We start from the raw sequence: 12,004 nt of genomic DNA on the forward strand, positions 1-12,004 counted from the left end.
CTTATGATTTCTCTATCGATTATATACCGAATCATCAAGAGTTGCCTACCAATTAACCACAACGTGATCAGGGAGGTTATGCCTTTCTGAACACAGAAACGTTGGGCTTAACTCCTCAGTGCTTAGTCAAGAGAGGGGAAAAGATATACACAATTTTTCATTTTGTTCACCATCGTGTTCCTACCTTTGAACAAGACTGTGGTGATATATCTCACTGCACAAGATTTCCTAATACGCATTGAATTTCACGTTATACCACTATGTCATAGTCGTTTCTATGTGAACCTGAGCTTTAGTTGTGATATGTGGCATTCACTTGTGCAGCAGGGGGCAGTATTGCTCTTTTCATTTTAAGTGGTGTGTGGAACAAAGCGTGCTGGACACTGAATGTTTGGAGAGGTTCAAAGGAGCGTGCTGGTGTCTCCGGTTTGTATTGTAGTCCTCTGCTAAACGCTACATAACGGTCTTGTTTGGATAGCTATTCAAATGCACACAGTGTAAGCTCGTAACATTTTTCCTTGGCCTCCTTTCTCTCGTCTGTTATTCCAGTCAGTCTGTCAGGCTGTGATTCTGGGCTTATCTCTGTTACATTGGGAATCAGACTGGGTTCAGTGCAGTTCTGCTGGATCCAGTCCAGTTCTATTGAGACCAGAACTTGCCCAAACCACAGCTGAGTGGTATCACAGTTACTTCAGCCACATCTGAATGTTAACTTAAATGCCCGATTAAATTAACCGCCATCAAGATGCATGATAAGCGCAGACTTTTTGCATAAGTATCTCTTGGCAGTAGCTTGTGTGAAAAGCTCGGATGGCAAAACATTTCCAGGAGAGGTTTAACCTAATTCTTGAAACTTTTCCACGGCTGTTTTCCCAACTCTCAGATACTGTTAGTAATTCTTACATACGCATATTATGTTTTCCTCTTTCCATGACATCACAATATAAGTTGTAATGCGGTTTTCATATATTTATCATTTGTTTTGGTACACGCCCACTCCCAGGAGGGTGAGTGCTTTCTCCATGTTCCAGAGCGCTCGCTCTGAACTTACTTGATTGTCTTTGTGATCTGTCATTTAAACTGATGATTGTACTGAATGTTATGATTAAAATATCATTATGATGATTATTATACTGTAATTAGTGGTCTTTTGAAGCTGATGGCTGACCCTTAATCAAGCCATTGTTTGAAATGACAAAGTGCTTGTGTCATTTTGGAATCCAAACATAGAAAGAGACTGTCAACTTTTAATAGTTTATGTGAGTGAGGCAATGGCGACTGAGAGGATCGAACCTGGATGAGAATTAGTGGGTGGGAGGGGGTGGGGGTGATTAAGTCACCTCTTTAAAAGTATTTATTGTGAAAACTCACTGCGAGATCTGGTCACGAAAACTCCAGGTAGGGTGAGAGTAAAACTGAAAGTTCAAAAGCTTTGATTTGATTAGATCGGAGAAACCTCATCATTAAGAGCGCAGGCGTACACGCACGTACAGTATTTCCTCATTAAGAGTGCGCACACTCACGTACAGTATTGCCCTCAGACGCATATGGAACATCACTCGATTTTCCATCCAGCTCGCGGGCAGGGAGGGCTTTTGCCAGGCCAAAAAAAAAAAAAAAAAGAGCTTAAATCTGAATATCTTTTGGAAATGATCAATGGCCTATAGTTTATAGACCGTAGACTGTTTGGAGTCCCTAGTTCTGAGTAATGACTCCGCTGACGCTGCTCTTCTCCACAGCTTATGATTTCATATCTCCTCATTACCCAAGAGTGGATGGATAATCATCATAATCAATAAGTACGCAGGGGCAGACAGTCCCTGTGCTGCCTCAGATCAATGATGCACACGCACAAAACCTCAGGCCATTACAATCCCTCTGAGCTCCACAGAGAGAGAGAGAGAGAAAAAAAACCCCTCAGAAACCTCATTTTGACCAAATCTGTCACATGGCTTTTCCTTGGGTTATGAACGCTGGGGACGAGAGCGGCAGTGGCTGATAAATATCTCCTCCAAATTTAATTTCAGGGCAGTTCGCTTTGGTGTGCGTGTGCGTGCGTGTGCGTGCGTGTGTTTTCGTGCACTGGAAATACTTTGAATTTGAAATGCTTGATGGAACTTGTGCTGTTCATAATCAAGTTATGATACAGAGAGGGCTAGTCTCTCAGAGAATACATATTTTTGTGTAATGTACTACACCTTGTTAAATTATTAGCTGAACATGGTTATTCTGTTCAGTTGTGTTTTAATTACTCTTCCTCTTGCTTTTTTCCCCCCCCTTCCCTGAATAAGTTGTTGACATAATAAATTACAATTGTTCAGAGCCAATGACGACCCAGCCAAAAGAAAGAAAATCACACCATTTCCCAATTTTCTGTTACTCCAAACTGTCAGAGGCACTAATTAAATTCTCTCCTTTATTTCCGCATTGAGATTTCTGTCAGGTCTTTAATTAAGTAGTATGTGTATGAGCTGTGGAAAAGTCACTCTCAGGTGTAGTACAGTGTATTGTTTCTTTTTTTTCTTTTCATAACAAAAGAATGAAATATTGTATGAGTTAAGTTCACAGAGGCCATATCCATATCCTATCTTCAGGGACTGAATTAATTTGACAGAATTATCATTGTGTGGAGAAATGGGAGAAATGGCAATGACATATTGTTGACAAATTGTATCAGTTGCACTGGAAGAACCATGGGCTTAAGTACCTTCTTTAGGGACACACTGGTGGGGAGCCTTCCATGTTAAGGGTTCAAACTCACAGCCTTCTTGGTAACTTGGTGTCTTTATTCACCCATCTGATTGTGTGTGGTAATCTTGAAATGAACTTCATCTTAAGTCGTCTGAGGTATTCCAAGCGACCTTTGGTGCCTCTGTTCTGTCTTATTCTACTTCATTTGATGGATGTCGGTGTAGTATTGGTCTTTGATTCGGGTTGTCCAGGACTTGCTCATGTCAAGCTCCCGGTGTTTGTTTGTGTGTCAGATGAAAGAGGTACACAGCCTGAGGCTTATAGAGGCGCTCTTTTTCCGTGTCAATACCAAAACAGAGCGTGAATCTCGGAAAGACAAAGGCGATAGCTTGCCCTCTGCTCCCTCCTGTCCTCTCCTGTAATGGCATTTGATAGATCGCGTGTAAGAAGAGTTTGGCAGCACGCCCATTACCTGAGCCGCCAAGGCATACCCCGCGGCCGGAGATTCACCGCCCGGCCGTCCGCAAATCAATCTAAGCTTCTTTCACAGGCCTCTCTCTCTCTGTCTCTCTCTCTCTCTCTCTCTCTCCCTCTCTCTTCCACTGCTACAGCCTCCCTGATAGCCGCACACTGTCAAAGCTTCTGTAAAATACATCAGCTCAAAATATTTCCACTGGCAGAGCAGCCAAAGATCACAAAATGGCCCAAGTGAAAACATTTTTTAATAACCGGCATAACTGATTAATTGTTTTGCTGCATACGTGCAGCTCATTATTTTACGTATGATTTATATCTGTTTCGAGATGAGAGGACTGGCCACGTACTGTGAGGTTTTTTGGGTTTTTTTTCTCATTCCAAGTGCGGCTGTCTTCTTTGACGGTGATGTGAGTCTCCTGTGTTTGATGAACTTTACTGAAGAAAAATTTCAAGGCTTTTACAGTGTTTTAGTTTGCTGTGATCATAAGACCAGAATGAGAATGATTACCCAGTGAACTTTCTTGTCCTTCCTCAGTCACGCTGAGAGTCATGAATTCAAATGGAACCTGTCTGAGAATGCATTCAAACCACAGGACATGGAAAAGACATGAAAGAGGCTAGTGAATGTTTATAGACGACAGTGGGCTTCATTGTTTTATGTGTCGAGAGGTTATAATCTTCAGTTACTTTAAAGAAACGCACACACATATTCACATACACACGTGCACACACACACACACACACACACACACACACACCCACAAACTCATACTTTTCCTCCTTTGCTATTGCCACTAGATGGTGATGTTTACCATAGAAAACAATCCATCACACCACTGTTATTAGATTACTGAAGGAATTTCCTCTGCTTTATTCTCAGAATGTTACCAAAGATGAGAAATTACAAATTCAAAAAAAAGGCTGGCGCTGACTTGTGGTCGATACTTTATTATATTAGCTGTCATGGCAACATCAGAAGTCAGCAAAGGCAATTGACTGGCCATTGAGGTCTAAAAAAATGTTCTCTCTGGAAATTCATTCAAGATGGCACAGAATATTTCTCCTCTCTGTGTTTATGAGGGAAAAATAGAGAAGAGAAGAAAGAGGGAGGGAGAAATCATCTCTCAGATCTAATGAAGGCAGTTAAGAACTTGTTGAGAATGGGCTGATTAGTGCTTTTTCACACTTGCACACGATCACTGTTCTCCTCTCATGAAGAGAGAGCAAGACAAATTCAAAATGATACAGGTGGTCAAATCCGCAGTGTACTGAAGCATGTGTTTGTGTGTGTGTGTGTGTGTGTGTGTGTATGTGTATGTGTGTGCGAGTGCTCGCTTCACACAATGCTATAACAGTGCACACAAACCCAGCATACAGTGAGTGGTGTTGACACTTGTGCTTGGGTTTCACAGTGAGAACTATAATATCTTACATCACCCTTAGACCGGCTGCCGGTCTATTTCTGCCCGACGCCTGAGAAAGACCAAGAGGTAGCAGCACTCTCCAGATCCATAGCTCTCCACAGAAACCACGCTGTCACATGCGAAATAATGAAGTCCTGCCTGTTGGTTTTATAGTGTTTTTAATTACATCCATCCATCCCGACCGCCATGTGAGTAAGGGTTCATGATGCACATCATTTCACACAGAATAATGCGACTCTTGTAAAATGTGAGAGCCAGAACTTGTGCAATATTTCTTTGTTAGATTTCATGCTTTGTCCAATCGCTTTGCCTATGTACATTAATTCAGTCGCAGCGCAGCATGGTGTGTGAAACCAAAAAAAGGTTCCTCTTTTGAATCACAAAGCATCTGTGCCTCTTGGGTTTTTGTGACGAATGTCGGAAACGGCCGATATGTTAACGAACGAGAATTAGAAATACATTAAGTTTGGATGTAATTAATGCATCATTCGTTGCCTGCATAATTTATTAGCCGATATGAGAGCAATGGTAAGGCACCTTAGACTGTCCAGTTGTTTTTGGTACATGAACCTCATAGAATATAAGTGCTTTGTTTTTTTTGTCAAGTATTTTACATTTCACATGGCATGTAATCATAGATGCAAAACAGGAAGTTCATCGTCATGTTTTATTTTTCCCACTGCACATTGTTTGAGATTGATGTGATGGAATATGCATCGGATAAACCGTCATCTGTTCCCCGCGCGAAATATTCCATGCTTCCTGCTATCTTTCTCACCCTGCGCGGTGAGGCTGCTTTGGCCGGATGGAACTGCGAGGAACTGATTTCCTGTGTGGCGTCGTGGCCAGAAGTCTCAACGCGGCAGGTCGCCTCCTCAAACCTGTCAGCCAGGCATGGATGACTTCTCCCAGCTCCACAGATTGCAGCCCAGACTGGGCCACATTAACATATTCATGCCACTCACTCTCTCCCTCTCTCTCTCTCTCTCTCTCTCTCTCCTGCCATAGTTCCCTCCTCCTCTTCACTCCGCTCCAGTGAAACATGCTATTAAGACATTATCTGAGGTAGCGCCTGCTTTATAATGAGAGGTAGCACAGAGAAAATGGGATCTTCTTCACCTCCGAGTCACTCATTTGCAAATCCTAAGCTCAAGAATGACCCTGTGGTGCCCCAACGTGAGAATGATCACTCCTGAGTTTCTTTTTCAAATTCTGAGATGGTCCTGGAGGTGTTGGGTTGCCCATTTTTGGGTGCACGCCAAAATTCAGCCCTTAAACCTCTTCCATCTGGTAGTTACTTTCAAATAACAAAAAAAAATGTTTGAATAATATGGCAACCTCAGGAATAAGTCAACCAGGGCGGCAACATGGAATATCTGCCACAATACTGATATATATCCTATTCTTTCAATTCTGCTCAAGGGGGCAAGAAATCTGTTGTGGGTTGAGGTTTGGCAGTAAAAAAACCTCCCAATTTCTCTCTCTCTCTCTCTCACTCAGTTAATGATTGGATCATAACCTCTGAAACAATTCCTCCATGTTTTGGACCAGCTGGAAATGAACAGTCAGTCATAATCTTTCCTGAATGTTGTTAACCCTAGTCTTTATGATTGCTGGTCTTCCTGTTTTGGCAGGATGGGAGTGTGTCTGTAAGTCTCAGACTGGAAAGGTCACTCTCCAGTCTCTGTGTATTGATACAATGACATGGGTCAAGCCGGGCCCATCCTTTCTCTCATCCTTGGCTGGACACATTCCGCTCTAAACTTAATCTAAAAAGATCAAATGTGACAGCTCTGATGAGATGAATCGGAATAATTACACTGAGCTCTCTGTCCTGGTCTCTTTAAGTCCAATTTACTTTACTTAATTTTCTTTTTTCTTTTTTTCTTTTGTTTTTTTTTTATTTGCTTTTTGACTGTACTTTCACACTTTTCCATGTTGATCCTGGTGATAAATGCTGTGCTCCATTTGTTTCCCATCCTTCATTTTAATCTGACATTTCAAGAAGCACCTGACAAAACCAGTTGAATTGTATTTAATTTGATGGTGACAAAATGCCAAGTAACTTTTTAATTGCGTGGTTGAATCCTTGTGTTATTCGAAAATAAATAAATAAAATGAAATAAAATAAAAATTTTGGCCCCGCATAATGAGTTTAATAAGCGTTATTAGACAGTTTCATTACCCAAATCTAATCTCTTTCAGGCCTGTGGAGATCAGGGCTCTTACGGCAAAAAGCTGCTCCGCCTCCCCAAACTGAGTTCTGGTACTGAAGTCAGCATGACATCACTGGCTCAATCACTCTTTGAGACCGTTGACGATGTCTGTAGACAATCCGTCTTTGAATGTGGATTAGCATTTAGACAAAGCGTCAGTAGAAGCGCGGCCGAATATTTTCTCTCGTTAGCCAGCATCTAAACGTGCCTTTATGTGTTGCGTGAACTCCGCCATAAAGAAGGCTGTTCGTTTGATGTATTTGGGTTGCGGAGACAGCTCTGTGGTGTTAAGGCCCTTTTTCTCCTCCCCTGTCACCTCACTCTGCCATTCGTCTTACACCCACCCACATCAGCACCTAACCGCCCCTCGTTCCCAAACCAGTCCTCTTTTCTGATGGGACATCTGACATTTCTAAAGCCGTTCGTAATCGAAAAAGATAGTCCCCTTCATGCACGGATATGTGTCTCCCCACCTCCCTAACAAATGGCGGCGGTAGAGTTGCGTCTTTCGACTACACGTTATTAGTCGGAACTCGCTCTGTCTGGGCGAAGTTGCTTTATTGGTAACGATGTGGGGTGAGATTTATCCGTCTGTCAGGATTCTGCCCTCCATTATAGGGATAAATGATTATGACCGTGTTCAGCCGCCCTTCCATGCTCGCCAACGCCAGCGAGGGGAAAAAAAACGTGTACCGTCTGATGTTTGGATAACATCTCATTACGTATCTTTTATTTAATGCGGCTCATTCATTAAAACTCTGAGAGAAGTGAACAAAGACAAGTAATTAAAACCAATCGTGTGGATCCACTCCCCATACAGATAAAGCTTAATACACCTGAAGCAAAAATAATTACAGCATGATATTAAAAATGAAAAGATAAATATCCGTTGTGCAGTGGGTTTTGATGGGGGTGGGGTGTGGGGGCAGGTGAGCTCTTCTTTTTATGTAAAATGAGATGGGCTACAATGGGAATCTACTTTCCTGTATTGATTGCTGTCCATCTCTGTAAATCTGACATGAACACAAATAAATGCAGAGAGACTGCTGTCCCTGTGCTGAGTTCTTTCTTTCTTTCTTTCTTTCTTTCTTTCTTTCTTTCTTTCTTTCTGTTTTATATTCTGTTCTATAGCATTTGTGGCTGTATAAGGTCAAAAGTCATCTTAAATGTAAATAATGCAGGGTAAGTAATAAATCAAAATATCCACTCTCGAGACTGTTCTTGACTGTGCCACTTCAAAGTATGGCAACCATATCCCAAGAGTTACCATACTCTTATATACAGCGTAATTTCTTTTGACAGGGCTGTTGTGAAAACTGTGTTGTCCTGTGTGCGCTGCAGTCCAGTAGGCAGTCTAGTCTATCTGCTGTCCGTCCCTGCTCGAGTGGCGGTCTCCCAGGGGGTCCTTAGGGGCTTTGAGGGCCCCTCATTCCCAAACACCGCTGACTCCTGACCTCTGAACTCTCAACCTGCCGCTGATGTCAGACTCTGAGGACACGGGTCGAGTGGCACAGACAGAAATGTAGTTCTGTGCGAAAGTCTCCACCATCTCTCGGGAGAGGAGGGCAGCTTAACTCATACAGCACACAGCAAACTACATTTAGCCCTGTCCTGGTCCCGACGAGACGAGAGAGGGGGGACGTGAGGACTTCAGAGAGTCTGTAACGTGCAGACAGGCACGTGTGTGATCCAGCACCACGGCTGGGCAGCAGAGAATGGGCAAGGTGTTCTTTGGTTATTTCAGCGTATCCCCTACGTTCTGTATAAGAGGGAGCTTTTGCGTATTGGTTTATAGATTAGGTCTCGGTATAGAATGAGTAGAACTAATTATCCTTGTGCCGTACTGACAAATTAGAACACAAAACCCCAAGACAGAACCGTGGATGGCTTCGCAAGGGATTCAGAGCTTTAACTCATTCTTTTTTTGGTAAAGCAGTTGTTGCATTGTTGTCAAAGGTTTTCTGCTCATCAGTTGTGGTACTGTTATCGGTGTGGTTTATCTGAAAAAAAAAAATTCCTTCTCAAGCAGATGTTGGATCTATCATGAGTAGGTTTTGAATTAGGACACTTAAGTTCACATACATTATAGAAAACACATTTCCCTGTGTAGGTTATTTGTCATGTGTGTCATAGATCTTAGAGACATTATTGTTGAAACTATAAAATTTGTTTAAATTAAGTTTGAATTACAAAACCTATACAACACAAATGATGATAAACCTTCTGCATTAGAATATGAAAACAGCATACGTGCAAAGAATCTGGACAGTCACCAGAACACACGGCATATGGGGAGCAGCTGCCTTTTGTTCATTTCAAAATTGAAAAGTCAAAAGTTTTCTCTATATGAAGTTAATCAAAACACAGGAAAGTGTTAGTATTCAGTAGGCGTCGGTGTGAGAGCTGATATTTTATGTGTGATATAAAAGCTGCTCTTCCCATCGGGACCGATGAACTAATGGCCCACAGCATTGCCATCTCCTTTGGCTGTCTGTGTTTTTGTACTAGAGTTGTCTTTGTCATGCCGACACCTTTCCTCCTCTTCTACACTTGACTGAAGAGAGCGGTAAAGTAAAGCGTTTAAGTTGAGCTTGGAACTGGAGGAGTGGATAACATTTTCTGTTTAAATTAGTGTCAGGTTCAGAGAAAAGGGAAGTTTTGACATGTGTGCTCTCTCTCTCTGTGTATGTGTGTGTCTGTGTGAGTGTGTGTGTGTGTGTGTGCGTGAGTCTGTGTATGTGTGTGTCTGTGTGTGTGTGAGTGTGTGTGTGTGTGTGTGAGTGTGTGTATGTGTGTGTGTGTCTCTGTGTATGTGTGTGTCTGTGTGTGTGTGTGTGTGTGTCTGTGTGTGTGTGTGAGTGTGTGTATATGTGTGTGAGTGTGAGTCAGTGAAATGTGAGAGGGCTGACAGACCCAGAGCCCCAGAGCTCAGAACGTCAGTCACCTTAACGCTCAGCACAAGCCAATAATTACATTTTCAACCAGAGAAACCCCTCAAGAGCACTGGGACTTTCACACTGACACACACACACACGCACACACACACGCACACACACTCATACACACACACACGCACGCACACACACGCACACACACGCACACACACACACACACACACACACACATTTTTTGTCCTTCTCTTTGTCCCTTTACAGCATGTCAGACAAGTCCCTGTAGGACTCTCTCTCTCTTTCTCTCTCTCTCCCTCTCTCACACACACACACACTTACGTACAGGTGCACACACACACACACACACACACACTCACACACACACACACATGAACAGTCAGACAGGCCAGGATATCTAAGGAGAGACCTCATTAGGTGTAGAGAGGAAAGCTGTGTGATAAATTTGTCTTTGCTGTTTTCAGCTGAGTGACTGATGCTGCTGCTCCAGGAACCAGCGTTGTCTGAAACGGCAGCTTAGCCGTCTGATCTTGGCGTCAATGGGATGATAGCCCGTAAAACAGACCTGTCTTCTTCCCCTTCCCTCAGAAACAGAAAGGAAAGACAGAGAGAGTGTGCCAGACAGGTCTGGGTTATGTTCCCCTGTCTTCTCTCAGGAAGGGCGCAGTTCTGTTTCCATCACAGGCTTGTATCAGGCAAAGTACTCCTCAGCACCTAAAGCACTTTGGAATCAAGCGGCCTGTCTTTGAACAGCCTTGGAGAAAAATGAGAGGAAAAACTTTAGTCTGTGTTATGTTATGTTTACAGTCTTATGTCCTTTTGACTAAGATATCCATTATATTCACGTGTGCATGAATGTATACAAGTTTACGTGTTTGCTGTTGTGTGAATTTGTGGGTACATGTGTCAATGTGTGTGTGTGTGTGTGTGTGGGGGGGGGGGGGGGGTTGCGTGTGTGTTTGTATATAAGCATGCACATGCTTACATATTGTATTTGCGCTGTATTGGAAAACCTCTGTACACACACGCACAGACACACACACACACACATCGATTACCAGTCCCTTAATCTCTGGCCGCTGTCAGGGAGGTGAGGTTTGTACTGCAGTGCTGGTGTCACTGGGAGCCAAGCCAGGCATCTGAGTGTTGGACTCAGCTTGGCAACGTGTGCTACAGTAAAAAGAAGAGGGTGGACAGTTCTGATGCTTAACAGAGGTTCCTCTTTCCTCTTAACTCTGTTCCTCTCCTTAATAATGCAGGTGGCCGATTCTCTTACAGCTGTGAAATGACTTACTGCTCTAAAAGAGGACACCTTGTTTTATGTGTGTTTTTATGGTGGTCACTGGGGAAGAGAAACTCTGAGGTTAAAAAAAAAACCTCCCTGCATGCTATTAATGGTTAAACCAGCTCAGGTCTTTTTGGGAAAGTTGATATTTCATCATGCTGTAATCACACTGTCGTCCTTGTGAGAGCTCGGACACAGAGCTGTGTTTGTCAAATGCCGGATGTGTTTTGAAAGACTTGCTATCTTTGTCACTGACAGTGACAGACTTAGGGAGATTCAGTGGTTGATTTGGTACAGTCCTCTCCCTGGGGTTTGTGTTTCTCACGTTTTTTGTTTTTTTTTTTTCTTTGTCCACCACATCTTTCACTCAGTGTATTGATTTGAAGCTTGGGAGTGTTATCTCTGAGTATTCAGGTGAGAAATGCGTGGATGTTTTTCTTCGGGGTCCTCATCGAGTTTCATCAATATTCAGATACCAGGCACTCAGAGTAGATTTCTCCTTTTCCAAGACAAACACACCGTCTAACAGGTCTGCCAAACTACATCTTCCGTCTAAGCTTCGAAAACAGCTCTGGGAGAGAAGACGTCTCTTTTTTTTTCTGCAACTACGCAAGCAACTCTCAAAGCCGTGGAAAACCTAAGGCCGGGCAAATCTGTGTCTGTGCTCCATCACTCCAGCTAAATCTCATTTAGACGGGCCGAGCACGGCTTTCTGCGACCTGCTCATCTGCGCTGTGATTTTGGATGGATTTTAGGATTTGAGAGGCACTTGCTTTTCTGATAACTCAAAGGCCAAACCTTCGGGGCTCCGTAACCTTCTGGAGAAGCTGTCGATTGAGAAACTGAAAGGAGGCACTCCTCCTCATTCTAAAGAGTTCGCTCCTCTTCACCTCCTCTTACAGTCACAGAACATCTAAAACGGACATACAGATCCAAACTAGTTCAAAGCATTGCAGGTCATCTAGAGGTTAAGTTGTATCCAAACACCAACAGCTAAGTCTC

This window comes from Chanos chanos, chromosome 10, assembly GCF_902362185.1.
Source record: "Chanos chanos chromosome 10, fChaCha1.1, whole genome shotgun sequence".
In the NCBI taxonomy this organism is placed as follows: Eukaryota; Metazoa; Chordata; class Actinopteri; order Gonorynchiformes; family Chanidae; genus Chanos; species Chanos chanos.